The 12924-nt window shown below is 33.4% G+C and overlaps 1 long non-coding RNA gene across 2 annotated transcripts in view; it reads left to right on the top strand.

Moving 5' to 3' along the window:
- LOC119254746 (uncharacterized) overlaps positions 1-12924 on the top strand; it is an 85395-nt gene that overhangs the window by 33023 nt on the left and 39448 nt on the right. The window contains exons 3-5 of one of the 2 annotated variants that reach the window (XR_005127339.2): positions 3032-3214; positions 5396-5480; positions 10304-10406. This is a non-coding gene — a long non-coding RNA (uncharacterized LOC119254746). Of the gene's footprint in view, positions 1-3031; positions 3215-5395; positions 5481-10303; positions 10407-12924 lie in introns of those variants that run through there. The other variant, XR_008553416.1, reaches the window with a different exon arrangement.

The following is a 12924-nucleotide window of genomic DNA, read 5'->3' as shown; positions in this document are numbered from 1 at the left end:
ATTTGGAACAAGACTCATCATGGAAAATGTTCAAACTTTATCCTTTTGATAGATACTAGATAGATACTTCAGACTGAGATCAATATGTCCTCACATTTAAATAGAACATCCCATTACATAGAGCCAGGCTGTCAAGATTGGATTGCATGTATAATCTTTTTTCAAAGAATTAATGCTTCCAAATGAATATGATGAAATAGAGTAGGAAATAATATTCTCATTGCCAATCTATCATTTTAAAATAATACCTAGGCAGTCCATCAGCATCAAGAAGATAGAGACATCTGCTACACTTTTCTGAGACAGTCTAATTTACATATTTGTAAATATTAAATACAAATTTAGAAATTGATATTTCCTTTACTTCATAAATGGTCATAAATCATTGATTGAATCTGAATACGCTCAAGATAATTGATTCTTCCTCTGGTTCTCAAAGAAGTGTAGTTATTTTATTGTCCAAATTTGTAACCTTCTGGGCTATGACCAGTTATTCATAAATAATAAAGATGTGAATATCTTTTTTAAAATGTTTCTTCCTCTTCATAGTTACTAGATATTTCCAGTTGCTTCATAATTTTTGTCTAAGTACATCATTCTGACACTTATTCATTATCAGATATCTAGTAGATAGCTATTTTTTACTATGTTTAACCAATTTCAAGTTCACGTGAGATGTGCACAAAGCAAAAGACCCTAGCCAGAAATCTGGTTAATTTTCTAAGTTCTGAGGTCTGACCAAAAAAAACAATAAAAATAAATATTTTCTGGGCTTTGTTCATTGAAGAAATTTAACCAATTTAATTTATCTAAGAAATTATTTTTACAGTAGTTTCTCTGATTCTTATATTCTTCTTCTTATTGACCCTCTAGCCTACAGTTAAATATATATCAATGTTATTTCAAAATAGATTTGGTTAAGCAAATGACAGAGGATATCAAAAAATTTGAAGGTCAATTTCTAAACAACTATATTTCAAATGGTTATGTGTAGATCAGTTTTGGTCACAAGTAACATTTTTCTATTGAAAATGTTCCAAGGCTAGCCTACATACAAATCACACTTTTTAATCAGTGCTTGTCATATTATTCTTAACAAGAGGGTCTCTGGTACTTAAGAGAGGTGTAAATGAGGAGAATAAGGAAGATAATTGCTCCCCACATTCCCTGAATTCAAAACTCTCTTAAAATTTTTGTTGAAATATTTACTTTTAAAAGTAGGGCCTCCCCTGGTGGCGCAGTGGTTGAGCACTGGGCTGCGAAGATGCCCGCAGCCTCTGCAGTGCCGGTTCTATCCCTGGCCACCTGTGAGGGTCCCACATGGCGCGGAGACCTCTCCTTCCGCACCCGCTGCTCCCCTCAGCAGTGTATTTCCTCACTCTGCCTGTTCTGCTCTCCGTTCTGGCTCTGGTGAATTCTCTCACCCTCCCACACTTCTGACTATACCCAGTGCTTGTATAAATAAATAAATAAATCTTTAAAAAAAGAGAGAAGAACAAGTTAAATAATAATAATAATAATAATAAAATAAAAATACTTTTATACCTCCCTTTCACATATCTCTCCAATGAAATTAACCCTCTCTAATAATTCACAAACATGTAAATGTACTTTTCATTGTTCACATTTTTAAAGCTCTTACTATGTGTCAAACATAATTATAAATGTTTTATGGGTATTATATTATTTCGTTTTTACCACAACCTGTAATGTGGGCACTAAAACTATCACCATTTTATAGAGAGATAAAATAGAAGAGTGGGATTCAGTGATTTTTGACACAAAGAGAAAGTGATAGTGCTAGGTCGCATGCACATTTATTCCATCCCAAATCTTATTCCAGTGTGAGCTCCCACCAAAGTCTAAACTTCACAGTGCATGCCACCTCCTCCCCCCTGGCACCTCACAACCAAGCTCCCCATTTGTTCATGCAGCTGTTCTAAGCTAGGTCTTAGTAAGGAAACATTATTTTTTAATCCAATTATTACTGTCTTCTAAATTTTCTTAGAGGAATTGAAAAATATAGTGTTTCTGAATTTAGATAAATATCTCCTGGGGATAACTTTCATGAAAAGTAAAGTGAAGGAAAGGACAATACCCTATTTGTGTAACAGAAGTGACATTGGTCCTGAGCCCCTTTTGGGTACCTATCTCTTTCCAGGGGTTTCCTTCTTTGTCTGATATCTTAAAAAAAGAAAAAAAAAAAGCTAACCATTATGGAAATGTCATCTAATGTTTGGTCATTTATGAAATTTAGAAAACAAAAATAAAGAATTTGAAAATGTCATCTTCAATCCCATCCTACAAAGAAATAAAATGCTGAAATTTTTGTCTATTTCTTTGCATCGTCCCATCCCCCATATTTCCTAATTTGAGAGACTACTAACATATTTCTTTACATCTTTAAAACTGAAGATGTAACATGAACACTTTCTCATGTTTTTACCAAAGATTTTCAGGTATAATGCAAAATATAAAATGAATGAGTCATATTTCATCATATACTCTGAGTGGAAGGAGTTGAACACAGCTCTTACATCTACTGGTCACTTGTAAACAGGAATTTACAATCCTGGGACTGATTTTCAAACATAGTCTTTACCTCCTTGTCCTATAAAGGTAGAATTTATAATGTAATTACACTTATTACAAAAATACATAAGTGAGAAAGTTTAAGAGAAACAAAATTCAATCATACAGGCCGCAACTTTATGGTGTTACTGACAGGCAGGGAAGCTTGCTGGAATAAATGAAACTCAAATGGATTACTTTTAAACTTTAAAAGTAAAGTTTTATGGTCCCTCCCCTTAAACAATTAAGGAAATTCAAAACAGTTTTGAAAGTATATTATCTTTATTTTTTTCTATTTATATGTCTGGTAGAAATCCTTTAGTCTCCAGAACCTTTTATAAATGCCAGTATATGAATGCAAGTGAATGGTGGGTGGATTCTATAAGAAAAAAGATATGATAAAAGAACAACTTATTTCCTACCACTCACTATTAAGTCAATTAATTTTCTTTCTTATCAGATTTGAACTAACGACATTCTTTCAACAAGAAAAGACTTTAATGATCAATTTTCTGGAATAATTCAGATTCTGATAACTCAGTTGATGTATTCTATTCTTCAAAAATCTCAACATATAAGGCTTTAATATCAGAATAAAAACTACTCTATGGACACACTCTGATAAGATACAGCACCTGAGGAGGTAAGTACAACTTCAGTAATTGGGGTTGACTAGCTCTTTAGGCTGCATGACTCATCGGTTTATAAGGATCTATTCAATGGTCAGTCCTTGGCTTAATCCATAAGACCATTAGCAGGCTTGAACCCAGAGTCCAGATGCAGTTTCAGAACATTGATGCTGGAATTTTTTGCTGTAATTCTATAGAAAATGGCTCTCAGATTTTAAAAAATAATTAAAACTAGTCAACCAGCTTTCAGATAATATCATATTAAAAATTCTATCATCAAACATAGGAAACAGATTTTTGGAAACCAAATATAAGCGAGAAAAGTGTTCAGATAGAGAAATCTGAATTTTAAATCTTTTAAATTTATTTTTAAGAAAGTCCAGAGCAATGATGAAGAAGACACCAAATACTGTCAGTCTCTATTCATTTGTTTTGTGATATTAAAAGTGGACAGTCACTTTTACAAGACCTTAGCTATAATTTGAACTGACATCCTTATAGCCAAGTGCATTAAAATTTAGAAGACATTCCCAAGAGGAATACTCATAAGAAGTAATATATATGTATATTCCTCTGTATACATATATGTATAAAGGAAAGTGGGTAGGTCAGCAAATACAGGGAAATAATTCATAATAATTAAATGCTTCTTCTCTCACTAAGTCTTTTTCTTTTATAGTTAAAGCATTTGCTTTAAAAAGCTGATTTAAAAAGGAAGTAAATGAACCTTGTTCTTTGGGTTGCTGGACTAGTTTAGCTTACCTCAGTTAAAACTAGTAAATAATTCTCCTCAGTAGTATGAAGAAAATCCAGCTCAGTTTCCTGCATTCCAAATCAATCTCAGGTTTAAGAGAAGGTGCAGGCTTAAAAGTTATTACAACTCCACTGTTTTCTCTGATAAATTACATGAATAACATTTGAGACAATGCATTGTTAAATATTTATGTCTAGTACTATAGAACCAAGAAAAGCACAAGAACCCCTAGAAGAATAAATATATTTACCTAAATAAATTACTAAGACAAATATACTCCTATGTGCTCTGTACCAATAAACAGTAGGTATTCACTAAATTGTAGAATATAAATGGTTCATTTCCTCTAAATGTACACTGAAAGATCTATAACATGTTACACATTTCCTGTGCTTTGCATATATATTTCAATATTCATCATGAAAAGCCTTGCTTATGTGTCAATATACATTACTTTGCATATATTAAGAAGGGCTTTTTTTTTAATTTTAGCATTACGGATGCTTTTTATATGGGGAAAAGCTTAGGTCTTATTTCATGATTAACCCTTTCACGGCTCATCCTTTTTTCTCTACATGACATTTGCACAAAATGAATTGCTTGCTTAGACACAGCTAACTAAATAAAAGCAGGCCAGAGCTGATAGTATGAAAAATGGATTTTCATTACTGTTTCATTGATTCTTGTAAATAAGGGCCTGAGGCCTGCTCCGAAAAGGCTGCAAACAGTAATAATTTAATCTGAGGTGACATAGACCAAAATGTATGTGGACAAAAATCATCCTTGAATATTAAACAACAGCCTCAAGACAGAGAAAAGTGTTGCAGGCGAATTTAAATGTATGCAGATCGGTGGGTAACATATTTAAAAACAGAAATTAAAGATTCCTGTCATAAATCACATTTGCTGCCATGGATATGCCTTGTTATGCTGGCGTTTAAGAAAACCTGAAAGGTTAAGGCAGTTGGTGCATTAAATTGTACAAGGATAATTAATACTTTTCTTGTGGCTATTTATAAGAAATGGAAAATATAGTCAGATCAGCTGTGGCACTGTAGTAATTTGAGGGGGAAGCAATGAAAGCATGAGTCAATAGTTTTAACTGGACAAATGTCAAATGTTTAATGATGCAGCATCCCAATTTGGAAGCTGTTTGAAAGTTGTATTTTTTTAAAGACATAAAATAGTTCGTTCTCATGGTACAAATATGATTTGTTTGTCTCTCATCCTCTTCGTATTACCCAAGGGGGAGGGGGGGAAGCAATTTTGCCCATGGATTTTTTTTTAAATTTATTATACTTCAGTCACCTAAACTATAGATGCCACGTGAAAATGAATATTATTTCTGGCATCAAGTACCATAAATTCAGTCTTTCACCATGTCTCAAAAAATAGTAATGACAGTATTTTTTTTGAATGATTCATTTACTTGTCTCATTAGGAAATAGATTAGTAGCGTCAAAGAAGCCTCTACCGTTTCCTTGGAGAAAAATCTACCTTTGTCACTCAATGAACTTAGGTTTATGGTGAGTCTATTATTTAAAAATCATTCTATCACAGCTTGTCAGTTTTCTATACTCTCTACTAAAATCATTGTATTTTATTAAGTATCATGCATTATGAAAAGGTCCCCTGATGATATAATAGATATACAGCACCAACTCTTCGGGATGTGAAAGGACCATTTATCTTTCAGAGCATGCTACCTGTATAATATTCCTTTGAGCTAAGAAAAAGAAATGACTGGCCTTTAGAAAGGAAATAATTTGTCTTATATATAAAATGGTCTTGCTATTATAGGAACATTATTTGTGCAAAATATAATCTAGCTTAGAGTGTGTTTTTGTTCTTGAAGTTGTTTTTAAAATAGCAGTAGAGTTTAAATATCACAACTACACTCCTATCATATTTTAGTACAAAAGTAGCATGAGATAAATGAGGATATTTTCTTTACAATATACTGATATAGGTTGTGTACGGATATTTCCCTGACTGCACAATCCATAAATATTTTTATAATTGAATTGCGACCAAGTGCTTTTAACTTAAAGAACTCAAATGAATATTGAGGACAATGGACCTTCAAATATCTTTCATATAAACAAGTGACATAAAGTCAGATCTGGGGCTTTGCTGGTAGAATGTGCCATCATTGAATGTTCCCTGTTGGCCTGAGAAACCAAACAATCTGTTGGGACATTCATAGTTCTTTAAATAGGGTGTGTCTGGAAACCTTGTTCATCCACCATTGATAGCTAGCACTGGCATGAAGTGATAAAACCATTTCACATTAACACTCCTGCTCAGTATTGAGGTCACTGAGTAGAGCAATATTTATATACATCATCTTTCAGTACAATAACACAACCCAGCTCACCCATACCTTTATTCTTATGGTATTAACCCTCATAATAAAATACTCATATGATTCTGAATGTGTTAAACAAAGCTATGTGGTTTACTTTAAAATTATATAATCTTTGTTCAGAAAAAAATTCCCATTTAGAAAAGGAAAAAAGGACAAATCCAAACCCCAGGATGGTCTGAATGAGACTTCCCTTGCTAACATCTGCAGGTTTGTAATTGCTTAAGTTGTTCACCCCTCCCCTGTGACTCAGTACCCAGACACATTGCCTCATAGGTAGAGGGAGAACATCAATATATCTGGCCTGACAAATATTCAGTGAGTAATGTCTCTGTTGGCCAAGAGTCCTTCTGATTTGAGCAAAAACGTTGTGGCTTTTGGGGAATGAACTTGGTTTAATATCACAACAACCTTCCTGACTAAGAATGTGAGACTCAGAGCACGTGATCTGACAGGATTGGAACCCTCTGGCAGAGAGAAACTGACAAAGTCAGAGGAGGAATGCAACTTCTGTCTTCACATACTTGCTTCAGAAACCAGGGATTAAATACAATCTCTGCTTAAAGCAAATTGGTCCTGGATCAGAAATTTCCTGATACAAAGAAAGTACTGTTAGGGATTAAGTTAAGATTAAAATAAAAATGATTATCTTTGGTTATCTTTTCTGTGTTTCTGTAGAGTAGACCTTAAGTCATTTTAATCTTTGTTAATGATTAATGTCATGATTGCCAATTTGGTGATCAAGTTAAAAATTCTTTGGCAGATTGCTTTAAACTTAAATGTAAGGCTATTTTCAGTTTTCTAGGTTCTTTTTAGCTATTGGTATTAAACATACATAACACATTTCCCTGGAAGCAGATATAACCCAGCTGTTAGGGATAAGATAGGAAAAACAGACTAAACATGAATTGCAAGTGAGAATTTTTCTTGAAGAGAAAGCCTCAGTAAGTTATGTTGCAAGGTGTTAGATCTAGGGAATAACATTTTATGCCTCACAATCATTTACTATTGCAGAATAACTAAGACTTTTGCAAGATGTGAATTGTTTTCTATGCAATAGTACATTATTATCTGGACTACCATCAAGGGTGGATTAGCAAGAACAGGACACAATTTCAAAGTCAAAGAGCAAGTACTAGGAGCTCTAGAAATAGGTTTTGACTTATAGGACAATAAAATACCTTCTAAAATCTACAACCTATAGGTATATGACTCAATAGTATGTACCAAATAGTTTTGAGATGAGTGGAAAATTAAAAAAAAAAAAAAGAGCTCACTAAATAGAGTAAAAAGGAGATAAAATAAAATGGGAGTGATCATAGATATTAATCTCTTAAGAGCTGTAATGACTCCTGTGGGTCTGTTATTGCCTGCCTAATAAATATATCTACTATGCATGAGCATTAACCTCTGCAAAAATATCATGAGGATATGTAGCACATGGACTTGTAAACATTAGTGGCAGCTGCACTGATATATAAGTGTACAATGAAATGACTCCAAAGTACCTATAATGTCCTATCATGCAGGCATGGTGAAGGCCAACGCATTTACATGATCAAAGAGACAAATGAATTGACTTTAAATGTATCATTAGTTGTGAGCTTCGTGATCCATCATAATTGACACTGCCTTTCAATGTCATGTAGAATAAAGTGCATTAGTCCTACAGAGAACGTGATAGCTTTAAAGATCTGTGCATTGGGTGGGAACAAGTAGTACCATTTTAGGGAAGTGCAAACATGCTTTAGATCTGTTTGTACTCAAAACAAACTTTAGAGAAATGTACCATTTGACTAGGATAAAAACTCCATGATATCTACCTGAAATAATCATTTGTTGTAAGGCACATTTAATAAACAGAAAACAATACTACAGGAGATTGGGGTATTTAGTCTAGGATTCTATAGTATGATTTTCTAGCAGTAACCCTAATAAATAACCAACTGACCTTAAATATCTTTCAGGCATACTTTTTAATCAAATAATTCCACTTCTAAGAATATGATTCTTAGATCATGTATAAAGATCATCTGGGTTATTTGTAATGAAGACAATTTAAAGCTCATATCTAACAATAGAGTAATGGATAGACATTTAAAATATTATCAGCTCTATTACTTTGAATTTTCAAAGAATATAATGAGTTGGGGTATTATTTAAAATAACAAATAAATAAAGCAATCTGTAAAATTATATTGCTATCTATATTAAAAAAGTATGTACCTATGTTAAAATGCAAAGGGAATGCACAGAAAAAAAAATAACAAATGGCTTCAAGAAAGCAGATTAACTAAATTAAACAAAAACAAACTTTTGGACTATAAGATGTGATTAACAGAAGGCAGGGAGAAAAGAGGTGGGAAGATCTGGACAAAGAGAACAATGTTATGGTGAAGGATAGACTTGAACTTGTAGCAATGAACTTAATGTAGCACATAAACATGTTGATTAATGCTGATGCTCACCTGAAATTTAGATGATTTTATAATAACACAATTTACTTAAATTTAACAGTAAGTATTTGAGATGATTTTTTCTATATACTTTGCAATATTTTAAAATTTCATGAAAATATTGTGTGCATAATTAGAAAATGCTTTAAATCTGTTAGAAACATTTGTTAATTAGAAAAAAAAATAATTACATATCCATTAAAGTAGCAGTAAAAAGTCCAGTCAAGGTGAATCTTATTTCAGAATCTTATCTCTATCTATTGTTAGATCAATTACATTGATTTTCTTTCTTTTAAAGCAGTTTTTTTTTTGATGATGTCATAAAGGTTCCCATTTTTCTGTATTGATAATAACAGCTATGAAGTGATTTTCTAAGACCTGAATTATCACAAAATATGTTTTAGAATGCAGGGATTTTCTCATGCATTAAATTATTTAAGTCCTCATTATTAAATTTCATTTAAATCCTCATTATTCCACGTGCCTCTGTCACTTAGATAAAAATATAAACATTACATAATCAGATTTCTTGACATTAATTTCACCTCAGATCAATTCAGGACTATATGTAGATCAAGAAAAGGTTCCTTTTTTACCTTTTATACTAATTTGGAGGGAGAATAGATAGAAAACCTCCAATGACTTCTAAATATGAGAACCTAAGTGTCTACTTTCCTCCATTTAAAATCCATTACATGCTGCAAACTCAGTATCACCTCTTTGGGAGGGCCCTCAAAAGCTGTCAGTGACCTAATTGTAAACGGATAACATTTGTGACTTCTCTTTACCCTCACAAATAACGATTCCCTAATGTTGTAGGTTTAAAGCCCATATAGATATTTAATCTATTTGTTGCTCCCAATCATTTCTCCTGTTGTCCCAGTCAGGCTGCCATCATCTCTCACCTAGACTACACCAGTGGCCTCCTACTTGTTCCCCCAATACTTAGGGTGACTTGTTTACATTAATCTAGTCTCACATTGCAGACAGAGCCACATTTCTAAAACCCTAACCTTGTCCTGTCACACCCCTCCACAAAGCCCCTACTTTTAAGATAAACCCAAGGCCTTAACATTGAGTTGAGGTCCCTTCATGATCTTCCCCCTGCTCCCTCTCTGATTGTACCTTTCTCTCTACCATCAGTCCTGACATATTCATGTTGCTTCAGCTATAATGCTAAGCTAAATAATTCAGGAGGAGAAAGTTAAATACTGGATGGTGTCACTAATCTGTGGAATATAAAGCAACAAAATAATAGTCAGATAAAGACAAACTGAAAAACTAACCCTTGAGAGCTGACTGCAGAACTGAGTACGGGGGTGGGGGAGGGGAAGGAACAGGGATGGAGGCATACAAGATGGTTTGTGGTAGTGGAGTAGGGGTGATTGGTGACGGAGGCACTATAGTGGCCCCAATGATACTGCAGTTAAAAATAAATCAATTAATTAAAAAAAAAAAAAAGAAAAATGATTTACATATTGTGCTTCCTTTTAGGCCCTAATCTTGGTACATGCTGTTTCTTCCACAGGAACATTTGTCTCCTTCCTGCCCATATCCCAAATCCACTATTTCAACTTAAGTCACGGGAAGTTATCAATGAGGTACTGAGGTATTGCCTTAGAGTTCCTGATTCCTCCGGGTTTTTGGTTTTCAACTTTGCTGTTTTCATTTCGTCATCTCTACCTTGCATTAAATGCATCTCATTGTACTAAAATTGTGTAGTTATTACATGTTTTCTCCATTAAATGGCAATCTCTATGAGTGCTGGAAACATGTCTGTCATTTTCAATATCTGCAGTTGTTAGCCATGTTTCTTAAAGAATACACACTAAATATTTTAATGTATGAATAAATAAAGGGAATATTAGAATTTTAAATATTTATTAGGTCAACCATAAAAGTCATGCTGAGTGTTATTTTTACTATGTAAAGGTATTCTAACCTAGAACACCACCTATGTACTGGATATTTGTATTGATGATGACTAAGTCTTCAGTATTGTTTACAGTGAATTATGCTTTAAGTATTATTTTATATTATCACTTCACTTAATGCTTTCAACAACCTTATAAGGGGGTGTTATCATGACCGTTTTACACATAAGGATGCTAATACACTGAATATTTAAATAATTTTCCTCAAGATCACATAGCTAGTAAGGAATATATAAACTCTACATTTCAAGTGGGTTTCTACAGTAGATACATTTTTTTTTATTTTTATAATAGCCATTGTTTCTTGCTTGGGTTTCTTTGCCATTGTACTCAGATGTCTCTGGAGAGCACAGTCATCTGAAGACAACTTGGTTGAACATCTAAGAGGACTGACTACTCATATGGTTGGTCACCTATGCTGGCTTTTGGCTACAAGCTCAGCTAAGCTTTTATCTGGGACACTTACACGTGATCACTTTAGCATGGTAGTGTAGAGTGTTATTTGCAGGCTGCCTTTACCCACATGAAATTACTTCCTCCTCCTGAATTATTTACCCAAGATGAAGAAAGTTGTATGTCTTTGAGGAGTCAGAGTTGGAAGTCACATAGAATCACCCTAGTGTATTCATTCGTCACAAGTAAGTCACTAAAGTTTGTCTTGATTAAAGGGATGGAGACCTCAAAATTACCTCTCAATGGGAAGAGGGACAAAAAAGTTGTGGACATGGTTTGAAGCCACCACAAAATTTTATTCTCATGCTAGATACATTATTAATATTATTATCATTACTATAATTTCAGGAGAGGATTCTAGATGGTTGAGAAAATGAAGATAGACCTTTTGACATATGTCCTATAGTAAGGCTTTTTTTCCCTTAAATTCTAAATATCCACATACTTCTCTCCCTAATCAAACTTACCTATTTTTAATTTTTTTAAATATGAACTATGGGTAGATATGTCACACTAAACATATTCTTTAAGGTTTTTTCTAACTGTGAGCCCCATTCTTTGTCAAATTAACTTAAATTATTTCCTCAGAAATGACTCCCTCCACATGAGTTGAAAGCACAGTTTACGTAATTATTTTTAGATTTATTACCCTCTCAAATTTGTCTTTCTACTAAAATGTAGCATAAACTATGAATCCTTATTTCTCTTTAACAAATGGCAGACTTGGGTCTCTCAGGTCAGTATTTTACATAAGAAGCAAGAACATGCCAGGCTTTATGTTGAATACTATTTTATGATGTCTGGATAAAATGCATACTTATAGCATAACATGGAAAACATAACTTAATGTACACTGATAATTGATAATATCTTTTGGTTATTAAGGACTTAGAGTGAGTGGTTTTGAGATAATGGTAGTGACTAATATCCAATATAAATAAGCAAGCCTATTTTAAATTACAGCAACAACATTCTCTTCACCTCAAAGTTTATTTTATATGATTAACAGATCTTTTCAATAATTATTTGATCAATACAAAATTATTTCATCCAGTTTGTTCATATGTTTTAATATTCTTATGATATTAGCTAAAAGCAGAGTTATAAAAATTCTTACAAATGTAGCTAAATCAACTGGTGTTTTGGGTGGAAGTCTGACAGCAGATGGAAGGAAGTGTATTAGGAGAAGATGCTGAACTATTGAAAGGAAATGTGCTTTGAGAGCATTGCTGATGGTCAAAGCATTTTATTTGTTTATTTTAAAATATTTATTTATTTATTTATGGATACAAGAACTGGTGCACAGTTCAGAGGCGGGTGTGTATGTGAGGAGTCACCAGAGACAGAGTGGGGAACAGAACAGGCAGATTGACTGAAATACACTGCTGAGGGGAGCAGTGGGCAAGTCAGGAAAGGTCTGCTGTGCCATGTGGATCACCTCCCAAGCTGGGGATTGAACTCATGCTGCAGTGTCTGTGGATAGCTTCGTAGGTTGCTTCTTAACCCTTGTGCCACCAGGGAGGCCCCTGAAATTTATTTTTTATGAGAACTCTAGTCTTGCTAACATTGTCAATTACTATTGACTATATATTATACACCAGAAATGTCTAGAATGAAGCTGCATCAGTGTATACACACAAGCAATTACTTATGTAATACATTAAGTTGTCTTAAGAGAAGAGTAAATCAGCAACAAGTTAAAAGAAATTTCAAGAATGTGTAAGGTAAGTTATTTTAGACAGAATGATCAAGTAGTGCCTCT

This window comes from Talpa occidentalis, unplaced genomic scaffold (assembly GCF_014898055.3).
Source record: "Talpa occidentalis isolate TD23 unplaced genomic scaffold, MPIMG_talOcc4v2.1 talOcc4.3, whole genome shotgun sequence".
NCBI lineage: Eukaryota > Metazoa > Chordata > Mammalia > Eulipotyphla > Talpidae > Talpa > Talpa occidentalis.
This window is presented reverse-complemented; position numbering and strand designations above follow the sequence as displayed.